Below are 14,443 nucleotides of genomic sequence, written 5' to 3' on the forward strand. Positions count from 1 at the left end.
AATGTGATACATTGCTGCTACCATAAACCACAGGTACTGCATTAACATTTCACTATCTCATGGAAAGCACAATCACAATAATCTCATTGATTATCACACACTACTAGAAAGCCTGTACATCTATACACAGTACATCTATCTATACCTACAGAGCAAGGCAAACTAAAAAAGGGGTGAAATTTTAAAAATCAGTAAGCACAGGAAAAATAACAAATACTATTTGCATCATCATTCCACTAAAAATATCAGTTCTTAGCTACAAATGCACTATTATTTTGAATCCCTATTTAAAAATCTCAGATTTTAACTTTTTCCCCTCTGGTAAATGTTTTGTAATTTTAATATTACTGATGAGTTTCTATTTTTAAAAGGACTATAAAAAATACATATATCTAGCAAAAAGGAGTTCAAAAGGCATTTACAGATTTCTTATTAAGGATGTTTCGAGTTTCTAGATACTGTCTAATACTAATTCACAAGCCTTTAATTTCAATGTTTATTTTGCTATAAAACTGCTCTTCCAGAATAAGATCAGTGCAAACAGAATCACGAAGACACACTGAAATCAGTGAGAACCATTTACATTCAGTGCTCTGCTGGAACAGACTAAAACACTTCCATCTCACAGTTCTATTAATTGAACTTCTGATAATCCAGAGCCACGAGTCCTATCCTCAGAAATACAAACATTGACACATTTTGTAGCAGCATCCACGAAGTGTTATTAACAAGCACTGCACAACTAATGCAGCAGAGATTCCCAGAATACCAGTACATTTTTTGAAGCAGTACTCTGCACAGCCTTTTCTTGCTAGACAATCCAGTCCTCCTGAATCAGGAAGACTCATGTTCCTAGGAATTCTGTTTTAGACAATTTCTCCAAGATACATATGCATCATCTTCATTTTTAGTCCTCAAGAGCTAATGTTACGAAGTCTGGCTAGATGCCATCACACACACACACACACAGATTGTTGCAGCATAAGAGGACAAGTATATGATTATCCTTTCAAAACTAGTAACTAAATCTGTCTTACTATTTTGGAAACTCCAGGCTTTGTGCTAAATCAGTTTTTACATTTCCAGGTACTGATTAACCAAATAAAAGTCTGTGCGTTTCACCTACTCTGTGTGACAATCTATCACAACAAGTCTGAAAGTTTCATTTATGTGACTCATACACCTTCAGATTAAGCACCTATGCAAATGATGCCAAGTCTCTGTTTATCAGAGCTTTGTCAGCGAAACAAATCATTCAGCAGGTGAATCATGAAATTACTGGCCGTGTAGACGAGGGAAGCAGAGAGATGCCAGCTTAACTTCACGCTTCCCAATCTAATTCTCCTTCCACTCTCCTTCGCTGCATCCCTGCAATGTCGCTCATATGAGCAGGGGAGCTCTATTTGCCTTTTCCTCAACACACAGCCCATTTGGCTGCAGCTCAGAAAGTCCTTTGGGCACATGAGGAAAACTGAACCTTAAGTGGTTTGCTCAGGAGAGAGCACTTGCCTCCTTCTGAGAGGGAAAGTGGTGTTTCGTTTCCAATATGAGAAGTGCATCCACTTAAATGGCTCCAACATTTAGTGTGTAGCTCTCCTGCTTGGAGGGGACTCACAGGGGGCTTTTGCTGCAATTCTGCTCTACCCTGAAGAAAGACTGACAGGGTGCCACCGCTCAGAGAAGGACTAACCATCTGGATGAGGTCACCTTTGCAAGACAGCACATTCCAGCAGTTCATAAAAATGCAGCTCAAGAACATTTTTTTAATTCCTGAAATGTATCTCACTGCCAAAGAAGGTAGCTGTGATCAGGAAACTATTCCATGGGGAACAAACAAATTCTTATGCAAAGCCATTTCTCCCTGCTCCACCCCAGCTGCCATTACACAAGTTGAATAATACATGTCAAGGTATTAAGTAACATGTAAACACTTCCAGTAAATGTTTCAGCTGTAGGCCTTGGCTTAACTGGTATTGCTTTCCCCCTGTGATAATGGAAAAACAACTTCCTCAGTTCTTCTGCACCTAAAACTTAATATTAATGAAGCACTTCTCACCAATCACTGACTGGAATCTTCCTCCTGCAATATCTCCAAGATAGATCTTAAACCCCCCGAAAACTTCCCTCATGAATCCTCACTCAGAGACGGCCCTCTCTGAAAGCCTCTGATGGGCCTCATATCCTATGCAATGGGGCAACCTGAGGTCTCAAAGTGTTACAGTTCTGGTAATACTTTTAATAACAAATGACAAGTTCCAATTGGAAACAAGCTGAGGGTTTTCTCATACCACCAAGGATGTTTTATATGAGCCCCATCATGCGTTGCCCAACAATATTCCCCACCCCAATTCTGAGATTTTGTATTTTCACATTTTTTCCCAAGGGTGTGGCAGCACAGTGCTGGGAAGCCACAGTTCTTTTCACTTTGGTAGAGGAAATCTCCTTGGGATTTAGTATGGCTTTAGCCATGCACGCTGCTTGCACAGCATATGCCAGTAACTTCTTTACTGTCTGTGACACTCCACAACAGGGACAAATGCAGTTCTGAGCCAACTAACCAAAAGGGGACATGCTGTAAAGCTAAAACATCACTGGGATGAAGATGGGCTCTTGAATCATCTCCATGAGGCTGCGAGTCATTAGTCTCAATGGAGAAGTGCCCAAGGAAATTTCTGGGATTTTCCACTGTAATTTGTACTTTCATGAAGGGTTTTCTGCAGAAGAGACTGACCTAGGTTCAAGTATCCAAGGAACTCCCAGGAAACAACACCAAATTCCACGCTGAAAAGTGCTTGGGCAGTAAGTTTGAATAGAGCTGTTAAGCAAGAAGGTGAAGTAATGCATTTTCTATAGCTTATTCCAAGTATAAATTATTTCTTTTCACGTCTGTTAAGTGCACAGGGCTGAGAGTTGTGGGTTGAGTTGGATTGTTCTCCTTTCCATAGTTGTTTTCCTGGCAATAGAACTTGCAGCCCAGCTGAGGATGTGACAACAGCAGTGCTAAACATTACTTAGATTCAAGGGTCTAAGTAACTGCAAGTAGTAAGAACCGTGCTCCTGTTTGGGTAATATACGGAAAGCAGAAATACCAGAGAAAACCTCCTCCAAGCCCCTTCTGTCCCCCTGCTTACAGCAGTGGCCTTTTTTGCCTGATCTCCCACATCTGGATGAGAAGTAATGGGGTTAGTGATAGTGAATACCACAGCTCCCATCACCAAAGCTTCCCACCTCTGTATGAGAACTGCAGCACTGGTAGCAGCAACTGTTCAAGGACAATAAAGCACAGGGAAAATGAAATTACACCCACCATGGCAAAATGAGATCACAACAACGTGACAACTGTTGTGCACATCTCAGTAACTGATGGGGGCCTATTTTTTTGTGGGGGCTGATCAGGAGAGGCACAAAGCAAAACTATGCCAGAATGAGACTGTCCTGCTCAGAAGATTGCTAAGTTAATGATTGCATAAAAACTATCACAGGAATGTCAGTGCTCAGTAAGGAGCGTTTTAAAGAAAGGTTTCTGAATGCTACTTCCCTGCTGCTTTTAGCTCCCCCACAGAAGAAGAATGATTGGAAAGACCAAATCATCCACCAACATCTTTGGAGAAAGCTTGGGTTGGCCAGTGCTGCTTTCCTAAGAAAGAATAACTCACTGCATTCTTAATTCTTCTTTATACTGTGAAATAAACTTTTTTTTTTTTTAATGAAAGACTAATAAAACCACCGATTTCCAGACTTCTAAAAATGTTAGGGCTAAGAGGACTCTTGGAAGGACCACTGGTTTCTATACCCTTCAAGACATTCTATTCAACTGAAAAGTTGTTTGTTTTTCAGTCAGGGCACTGAGGGCACCAGAGCTCGGGTGCAAATTTCCCATACAGAGAAGAATGTGATGACAGCAAGGGAGGCATTTGTATTCTCCTTTTCCCCCTTCACCCACCCACTACCACCTGCAAAGCAGAACATGCTCCCCAGCTCTTGCCTGGATCCATCTCCACGGGGCCCAGGGAAACAGGCAGGCATCTGCCACAGCCTCCACTGCAGCAGTGCACGGAATAAAGCAGGACACAGTGCCACAGAGAGAAGAGGGGCTTTCCTGAGTGGGCTTATTGGTGTGTGCACTGCACACAAGTATAAATGTATATGATCCACACCTCCTGCAACCTCACAGCACTCTGCCCTTCTAGCTCTTAATATATGCAAGAAATGACAGACCTCAGCCTGTCATCCCTCACGATCTCGTGGATGTAACGTAACGCAGTGTCTGGCAGCAGCACAGACTCCTTGCCCTCTCTGCAGGGTCCTGTATACCCACCAGGGAGCTGGGAGCACACTCATCTGGCAGATAACAATGACTATGGAAGGCCAAGCCTGGTTGGTAGTGACAGCTCAGGCACACTTGGCGTGTGGAAATGTTTCCATACCTGTCTACACATAGATCTGTATCCTCACTACTGAGTGCTAACTCGAGGAGCTTTGAGCAGAGGACTTTGGTGAGGCTGTTTCAGCTGCACTGATCCATGTCTTACACTACAGGGAGGCAATGCCATTAAAGGAGAGCATGCTGCCTTTAACCATCCCACGCAAATTCAAGTTTCTAGTGCCCCATACAGTGGATACAAACACAGAATCATTTAAACCGAAACTTCAAGCGCATCCTTACCTTGTCATTAAACTATATTTACAACTCCTTTTCTCAAGCACAACTTCCAGTTAGGGTAACTCAGTTACAGTATGGATTAGATGTGTGTTTCAGAACAGCAAAAAGTATCAAGTGTCAGCTCTCACACACCTTTGTTTTCAAACACCATCAACTACAGATCCAGTACCTGGAACAGCCACAATAAAGAAAAAGAAATCCCCACATTGTGGTGAAAAAGGTCTTAATTTGTGAAATAACACCTGTAAACTTAAAAACCATCTTATTCTAATTCCTTCATATATTATATCCCAAACAACCTTTTAAAACACTATAATTTAAAATTTCTGCTTTCCTTTAATAATTTAACTTAAAAATATCTAGTTAACCTTTAAATCTTGACTCTAAGGCTCGAGAAAAGTATTAGAGAGAGACACATACCTCATCTCTTTTAATCTTAGTCACATCTTAAACTATCATTTTCACAGGTATATGTTATAAAGAAATATACATAGATATGAAAAACAAGGTCCTGTTACAGGATGTCACGTTTTCTATCAAAGAACATGCCATTACACTTTTGGCTTAATCATTTTACTCAAACCTAAGAATTGATGATGCTCAGCTAAATTATCCATAAAACATAGTTTGAAAAGCTGAGCATGATCTTGTTTTGTTGTTTTCTCTCCTTCCCTCTTGACAATAGCTGGGGGAACAGATGTAAAGTTCTATAGTGGCTTGGCCATATGAACTCTATTAAAAAACTGATTATTTCAAGTTGTTAAAGATCAGGTGATAACCTCCCTCAAAAGATGGAAAAATGCAAACGGACACTAATTAGTATCTGATAGAAGTGGGCTGTTGCACTGTGTAAACCCTGAATTAGAATAATAATGCAGGGAGACTCAACAAAAGCAGCTTTGTGTGTCTCACTGCCGCAGTTACAGCTCCTCCGGGGGCTGCCCCTGCCAGCGCTGCCACTTCCAGCACGCGGATCACTGCAGTGGTGTCACACTTATCCCAGGCCCTGCTAAGATACACCTGAAAAGTGCTTCTGTAGTGTAGTTTAAAAGGACAATCCTGTGCTCCATGCTGCACGTCTTGCCTGAAACAAGGAATTTTTAAAGAAATCCTTCTGGGCAAACGCTGACTGAAACACACCCCTCAGCCTTCGAGCACATCTCTTCAGTGGCACCTGTGCATTGCCCACAGAAACCTCAGCTGTCCGAACATTGCTCCTTTCTGTCTCTACACTAAAAATGTGTTCCCTCCTTCACCTGCATTTCACAGGGATGGGAATATGCTCTTCCAGCTGATACACGTGACAGGGTCACTCAGCAGCAAACACCTGGACCTGCACCTCAGCCAAGAACTTTGCACTCACCAAATGATGGCACTCAAGCCCATCAGGGTTCCACTGAGGCTACTGGAGGCAGAAGGCTACAAACAAATGCCTGTATGGCAAGTTTACTGCCAGATCCGCATTACTGTGGCTGCTTCAAGTTCTTTGACAGATACTGAGTATCTTAATTAGCAATCTGCCATTTTAATGCACAGAAAATCAGTGTGTTTTGCACTCTAGGTCTGCAGTGTCTGATTCCATGTACCCTCACATGTAACCTTACACACGAGCAATCCTGCTGACTCCAACCCTCCTTCCAAGCCAGTCTGGCCTCAGCACATGTCAAGTTCTGTACATTTTGCCCTTTTCCAGTTCCTCCCATCAGTTTATGGTCTTTCCATCTAGTTGACTATGATTTTCCAAGGTTTCAAATTCATCTTTTTCCTTCCATTTTTTTTCCTATCTGATGTACATTGTAATGATATTAAGGGGTAATTTATTAAAGAACTAGCTTAACTCATATTTTTTTCCACATTTTTTCTCCAAACTGGCTGACTGAGCATGACCTTTACAAAGGTATTTGGCAGCAGCCTGTCATTTGTCAAGTTATTTTTCTAATTTTTGTCACTGAATTTTGAAATCATTATCAAATTATTTTTGTTATAACAGATAAAAAAATGTTCTCTAGCTAAGCTGACGTATTTTAGTCTAATTCCTTAAAATTGCATGAGACAAATTAAGTATACAGTGGAGAAAAAAACCTGCAAAAGTTTGGTTTGCGGCCAAAATTCCACCTAGACATAAAACAGGAGGGAGAGAAAAATGAAATCTCCTAAATAGTATCTCCCAAGAGTTTATTAAGAATTACGTTCTTTCTTAGTCTCAAATCAACAATGCTAGATCTGGGCTTGATGAGATTTGTTGAAACTATAATGAGACAGCATCTCATTCTGCTGCCCTGCCACCTCCAGTAGGTTATGTAGCCATGGCACACACAGAACAAATTGCTTGTTTCTCACAGCTTTCATTAACCACTCACTGGTGTGTTGGTTCCGGATGCCAGGGTGGAATCAGGAGATCAGCTCAAATATCTTCTTACAGTTGCTGCTAAATTGTAACTATTTTAAAAGACTGAGTATGACAGGTCAGCGAAAGGAACAAAGAGTTTTATTCATGGAGAATCCCTACCAGCCTTCAAAGCAAGTCATATGAGAGATATATGAATACATACGTTTTTATAGCTTGGGCCTAAATTAGAAACAAGATTAGAGACCTCAATGTCCCTCGTGAACTCCTTCTTGTCTCACCATGTTTTCCTATTCATTTTGGAGGATACACTGTCCCCGTTATTTTTCTTTCCCCTTATCCCTTCTTGTCCCTTGTCACTCCACTCATCCTACTTCTTGACTTCACGTTCACTTGTAGTCACAAGTTGGATTCAGAGATGCAACACATCAAGTTCTGGAACTTGGGAAATCTGGCAGTTCCCATCTATGAACTTCCCATCTTGCCTTCCCTGAACAAGTCATTAATAAAAAGCACAGTGAGGAAAAAAAAAACAAACAGCAAAGACCAAGATTACTTAACATTATGGAGCTATCTGTCCTGAGTGCTCCCAGTTTAAAGCAAAGAGATCAAACTACACTGACAGAAGCCAGTAACAGATGCAGTTTACACTTTATTTTTATTAGTTCTAGGAATTACACAGAAAGCATAACTACACAACTATGCTAGAAGCCTCTAGGGATGGGTCTGCCTTCTCGGGGCACACGTGAACTCAGCCCGGCTGCAGGTTATGGCTCTGTTATTTTATCTCAACCAACCTGCCTGTGCCTCCCCGTAACTGCCTCAAAATAACTGTGGTAACAAAACAGGCAGTGATGGGGCTTATATTTGCTTGTACTTCTGAGGTGACAAAAATAAGAACGTGCCATGTGTGTGCTTCTGTTACTCCAGAGTGGTTTCACAGATCTGCAGAGCACCAGAAAGGCAGACAATCCTACAGGAACAGTCCCTGCCAGCTCCTCCAGCTCCCTCAGGCACTAGCACCACCAAGCCAACGGCATCGAGGCTCTGGCACCATCTCCAGGGGCCGAGGACAAACACCCAATATCCAACCCAAATGGTACTAAGGTAAGTACAAGGGAAGAAATAAGCAATTTGTTGAGGTAGACATGAATGAGAAAAATTGCCAAAGCAAAATTCACTGGAAAAAGGCCATTTCCTCAACCTCTGACTGTTGGAATTAGACCAGGACAAGCTAAGTGGGTGAGGCAGATGTGCTAGCCCTTTGACCAGCTGAATGGGGGGGTAAGAAAAAAAGGGGGGGGGAAAAAAAAGACAAAAAAAGACAGAAAACAGGTGAACATTGTTTCCACAGGAATCCTTAGGGCCATTCAAACTGGGCAGCTGTGTTGGAAACCACTTGTGTGTGTTTGCTGAGTTAAGGTTTTGAAGTCAACCAGGGCAGTCATTTTTGGAGATGTGGTAAAACACAGACAGTGCCTTCTGACTTGGAGAGAAGAGAGACAGCAAGAGGCAAACTTCTAGCTGGATGAAAAACTCTGCCTACAAGGACAACCACCTCTAAAAGAGGTAAAGGGAGCAACAGCAGCTACTCAGATGTACATCGGTGTAAGAGAACTGAAACCAGACAGTGGCTCTAAATGGTATCAACTGCTATATTGGTGGGTCTAAAGAAGTTTACAGCCTCAGAAGACTGCAATCTCCCTTGCCATACAGGAAAGGAAAATCATTTCTCTTAGAGGAACTCAGAGTTGCTCAACTCTAATTAATCTTCTAAAACAGGAAATCCCTGACAACGCAGGTGGATAATACACTGGACGTGCAGCTGGGGAACACAAAAAATGGGATTTCCGTGTTCCCGTCTCAGCCACCAAAACCAGAGTGGAGACACTGTAAGTAAAACATGCAGCTGAAAAATCAGGAAAAAAAAAGCAAGCAAGTAAAAATACTGAAAGGAGAACTAGAGAAGTCACTAGGTCATTCATAAGCAAGTTCCCTACAGTGTTAAGGGTGGTTTGAACCCTGCTGAGGAAGCTGCCATTACCCAGAGCTTAGTTATAGGGCAAAGGAAATTCATCTGAATTCGTATTTTAGGAAGCAAAGTTGAGAGGACACTTTGCTGCCTTCTGATGCCACCTGCACTCCTGAAGGAGCCCTGTAATGTAAACAGACAGGACCAACTTCTCTCAGCCATCCCTTTGTTCTCTGTAATTGGTATGTTTAAATACAGTTTACACTGTTACTCACTGGACCACATCACAAAAGACGGATGTCAGGATAGAAATTTCTTTACCATTGAAATGTTACTCGAGTTAAAAGTCAAAACAAGAAATAGACATTCCTTTTTAATATTTACTTGTCTGCAGCATTTTAGTTGTGGAGGCATCTAGAGAAGAGGGATATAAGCAATTATTTACATTGCTACACATTTCTGTCTGTCTAATTGGAAGCCAAAAGACTTAGGGACATGTAGAGATGACACATGTCCCATCACTGTTTGCAGGGTATGCCCTGCACTCTGGTCTGACCACTAAGGCTGTGCTTAAGTTTAGCTTAGGACAAACAGTATTTTCCAAGACAGCCTATTTTATGTGGAAGGTATCCCTGCCAATGGCAGGAAGGTGCAACTAGATGATCTATAAGGTCCCTTCCAACCCAAACTGTTCTGTGATTCTATGACTGTATGACATCAAGCATCACAAAGCAACCTGTACCAAAAGAACGACGCAGGGCAGATTTCAGTGGAACTGAACAAAAAATTGTGTCTCAAATGAAAACAACTAATACAAAGAGCAGCACCAAAGCTTTTTTTAGACTAGGGAAAGTTCAGTAAGTCACCAGTAAAAGACCTGTAAGGGTGTGATACTGCAAGGTATGTTTGCACCAGAAGAGCAGTGCTCTCATTATAAAATAACCATATGAAGTGGTCCTTACTCATCAGATGCCCCAAAACAAGTGGGTAACTAAACCAAAACCAGATTAATTTCCTTTAACAACAGATATATCCTCACCACACTTGCTCACAGAGGGCAAAGATAAACATATTTACTATTAGTAAAAATAACACTGAGGGGGCACAGCATTTTTTTTCTTTCCTAGATATACAAACAAGTAGCTCTCTATTTACACTATTAGAAGGGTAACTTTTCTCACACATACATTTCAGTCAGTATAATAAATAGCTTGTTATGCTACTTTCTCATGAATTTATGTTTTATTGCTCCATTTCCAAAAGCCATTGAACCCACAGGACACTGTTGTAGTCAATACAGATGTACTGCACAGCAAAGGCATGCTTGGAAACAATCTGTATACATGCAATGGAGGCAGTAAAATGAGTAAGATTACTTAGCTGGTCTTTCATTTCGACCTGGATACTAGTTCCAGCAAGAAACTAATATATATTCACCAGGACAGATGCCCATCAAAGCCACAAAAGCAATTTAATGCTTCCATGTAAGCTGACAACACTATGTCAGAGCTGTGAGTAACTCCACAAAGGAGGTGTAAGTAGATCAGAAGGGCAAGTTGGTCCAAAAGGCACATATGCCCTTCAGGAGTATTACATCCATTCTCAGTCTGACCTCTGTGATTCAGGGTGCTACACTCAATACTGAGGGCAAATATATAAGAACAGTTGAAAACTAATTATGTGCTGGCCTGTTGGTGGTGGAAGGAGAAGACAAAAATGATCCTGTGATTTAACAGACATGTTCTTTCTCTTAAGATGGATTGGTAAAACACAGAACTTAATGTAAGGTAACTTTGCAAAATTGAGATAATGTCATGATGTTTTGCTTTCTACAAGATAAAAGAAAAGCACTAGTTTTGGTTGCTACATTGAGGGGGGGAAACCGTATTTTAAATAAAAAGCTGTCTTAACTTCCTGGCAAACTACAAGGTTTAGGTCCGCTCTGAAAGGAATTTACGTCAGCTGGAATAAGGCATCTATGTGAAAAATTAATAATAATGAAAGCCAACTGCTTAAAAAAGTAGAAGTAATGCCTGTTGAATTTATCATCACCTGCTAGACTGGTTATGTTAATAATCCTTCTTGTTATGCCAAGTAGACAAACAACCTTCCCACAGAAGTTTCAGTGCCAACGTTGTTTTGACTGATTACAGTAAATAAAAAATACTATCCCAAATATTCAGGCCTTCAACATGAATTCCTTGTATCTGAGAAACATAAATGAAAAGTAGTAATAAATCTGTCACAGCATTACTCTGTCAAGGACAACCGAGTCCCTGGGTCACAGTCTCACTGGGGAGTTCTGGTCTTAGTGTTCACAACTGTCTACTGAAGTCCATTCTGCTCATGAAATGGAGAAGCTGATTCAATGTATACACTCGAGGGTTCCACTACTGAGCTCTGCTGAGCAAACACTCAGGAGTCAGGGGGTGAGAACCAGGTACTATCAAAGCTTGGCTGGTTTTGCTATTAAAGAGGTGCTCATTAAATCCTGAAGGTTATCCATCTCACCAAGCAGGCTCTTTTTTTCCTCCTCTTGTCTGAAGGAGCTGTGAAACAATGTCCAGCTGGCAACATGTCTCAAGCTAGCAACAAGGAATGTCTGCAAGGACACAGGACTGTGAGAGAGGATGGGGAGGAAGAGAAGGAAATGGAGCATAAAGAAATACATGGAAAGGAGGAAGGTCAGAAGGTTGTTTATACACTTTACAATATCTCTAAAATAAAGTCACACCCCTGAGAGATGCAGGTGGCAAACTGATCTCATTAGAAAAACCACAATGGTTCAGAGACAAGGTTTATTTCTGCAAGGATCCTGTTTCCAGCACTGTTCATACCCAGATGTTTCAGAGGAAGGTTCCCAGCCACAATGTTTGACAGACTTAAATGTGATTCCTGCAAGACAGGCCAGAAATATTTGGCTAAACTTCATCACCAAGTTAGAGCAACACTGCACAGGGTGGAAAAAAAATCCACTATTCAAAACTGGGCATTCATGGTTATCAAGTTTAGAACCTGCTCATGACATTTTCCCTGTAAACAGCACTTGGTGTAGCACACAGCATCCCAGTAGAACTGCCAGGTCCTAAAAACCTGGCCTTGAAAGTGAGTGAATAAACCTGGCTAATCACTGCTCTGTCAGCCTAGAAACTGGGTAACTAGTGTACAAACAGTACAAATCCACCAAGAAATGAAAGGGACTACTATCACCACATACACCATGCAGGCTTTTGGGAAGAAGCTTAAAGATTTATACAGGCCACCTACTCTTGGGGAAGAAAGTGCCACACTGGGATGACATGACAGTCAGGGTTTCACTCACAGATGCTGTCAAAGCAAGAAACGGATAAGATCAACTGCATTCATTTCTTACCCCTCCATTAATATTGGATCTTAGTAACTGCTGCCTGAGCCTGCTCAAAAAACTCCCTTCATGATGTGTTTCTACTGAAAATCGTGGCTTTCTCCAGGGGGAAAAAAAACAACAAACCTTTCCATGAAAAGCCTCACTCTGTTTAGTATTTAATTTCTAAAAACACAGAGATCTACTACTATCTTTTGGTTTTCAACAAACACTTGGTTTTGAAGTGGTGCCTCACTGGAGTTGTGGTTCAGTTGCCAGAGCACACTTCCCACGAGGTGTGAGATCACCCAGAAGGAAGGTGACGACACAACCAGGGAGCCCAGCCAGGGAAGCCAGGCTGCAGTTGAGTCAAAGCTGTCAATCAAAAGTATTCAAAACTGTAGAAAGTCTACTGCAAGTGTTGGCAAAAGTTATATGTCTCACTCTCAGTTTTTCTGCAAAATAGTATATTTGGTGATCAGGCCTGTTCTGCACTATTTCTGGGCACCCCTGAAGCTGCCACTGGTAAAGATGGAGTCACTTAGAGCAGAACACAGGAGGCTTCCAGAATAGGAGCTATAGCCCAGCACTTCCAGACTCTTCCCATGCTTGGGAATTGCAAGTAGCTTGCTGTTCCTCCTCTATTTCTTCCCCTCCTCAAGCATCTCAGCTCCAGTATCTGTCCACTCATTGCCCAAAGGGACTGAGCTCATCAGGGAATGCTGTGCATTGCCCTGACAACATCAAAGATTAACTCACTGATCCTTGTGTTTAATGTACAAAAACTATTACTGGAACACTGTGTTTCAGCATTTAGTACAGACTCTGGTGCCAGGGCAGTGGATAGCCCCTGGTGCCTCAGCAGCTGTCTGAGCCCTCCTACAGCATGGGATGTCTCTGAGGAGCAAACCCAAGAGCACGTCTGCATATGCAATCAAGGCTCCACTCTTATCAGTCCCCTCATGCTTTAACAGATCATTGACCTCCCTTGTGTTACAATTGCCAGGAAAATACAATAGCCTGAAACTGAAAACATCTCCAGTCTACCAAGAACCCAATCCGAGGGACAAACTTGCTGATAATTCTGAGACCAGCTCGTAAGATGAGGCACTGATTGTCTCAGAGCTCCACATGAGTGGCTTAATTGGTAAAGAAAAACAAGGTGATGAATCACAGCTAAGGAAAGCACCTTGCTACAGAAAACAGACAACATAAACGCTTTACATCATTTGAAAAATTTGAGGTTATTCTTAAGGACAGCACACGTGGAAAATATTTAAGAAAAAAAAAGAGATGAAATGTTGTTTAATTGGTGAATCCTTGCCATTAACACCCTAAACGGTCTGACACATGCTGGCAGGCGGGAGGCGTCAGCCTCAGACATGCTGCCAACCCACTTCCCCACTGCCGGCAGCTGCCAGACCTTGCTGGGGTGTGAAAGTTTCCCAACAGGAGGCCCTGTTCCCATTGCTTTCTGGTAAAGTAGCCAATAAATTAGTAGTCACATCTCCTTGGTGGGTTTGGTTTTATCGGTTTTGATTCTATTTTCTTTTTTTCTTCTGCTTCTTCCCCCTCCCCCCCCCCCCGGTTTCTTTTTTATGCAGCCGCATCTGATATTTTCCATTCCAAACCCCTCTTCTCATCTCCTCCCACCCGAAAAGGGGAAGGGACCCCAGAAGCACCCTAGGGAGGGGGGGGGGGGGGCGGTTTTCACTTGGGATTGGGAAGCCGCTCAACCAGCCGCCACTGCAGTGGGACAGAGAAGCTTCTCACAGCATGAAAAGCCCCACCAGCGAGAGGGAGGGGACCACGCCAGAGTCCCCGCGGCCAGGAGCCGGCTGTCAGCGGGCCGGAGCAGGAGGAGCCGGCTGTCCCGCGGCAGAGGACCGGGCTCTGCCCTCCCCCGGACCGAAGGGCGCTCAGCCGCGGGTTCCTGGCCCGCTCCGGGGCTCTCGGTCCTGGGGAGGGGTCGTGGGAGGTCAGAAATGAAGCAAAGCAGAGACGCGCCCCGCGGTCCTACCCGGCCGTGCCTCCCGCAGCCTCGCACCGACAGCGCGTCCCCGGCACCGCCCCGGCCACCGCCTCTTCCTCCTGCTCTGCCCCGGCGCGGCCCCGAGC

This window comes from Pipra filicauda, unplaced genomic scaffold (genome assembly GCF_003945595.2).
Source record: "Pipra filicauda isolate LSUMZ 115617 unplaced genomic scaffold, ASM394559v2 scaffold146_size1912638_pilon, whole genome shotgun sequence".
In the NCBI taxonomy this organism is placed as follows: Eukaryota; Metazoa; Chordata; class Aves; order Passeriformes; family Pipridae; genus Pipra; species Pipra filicauda.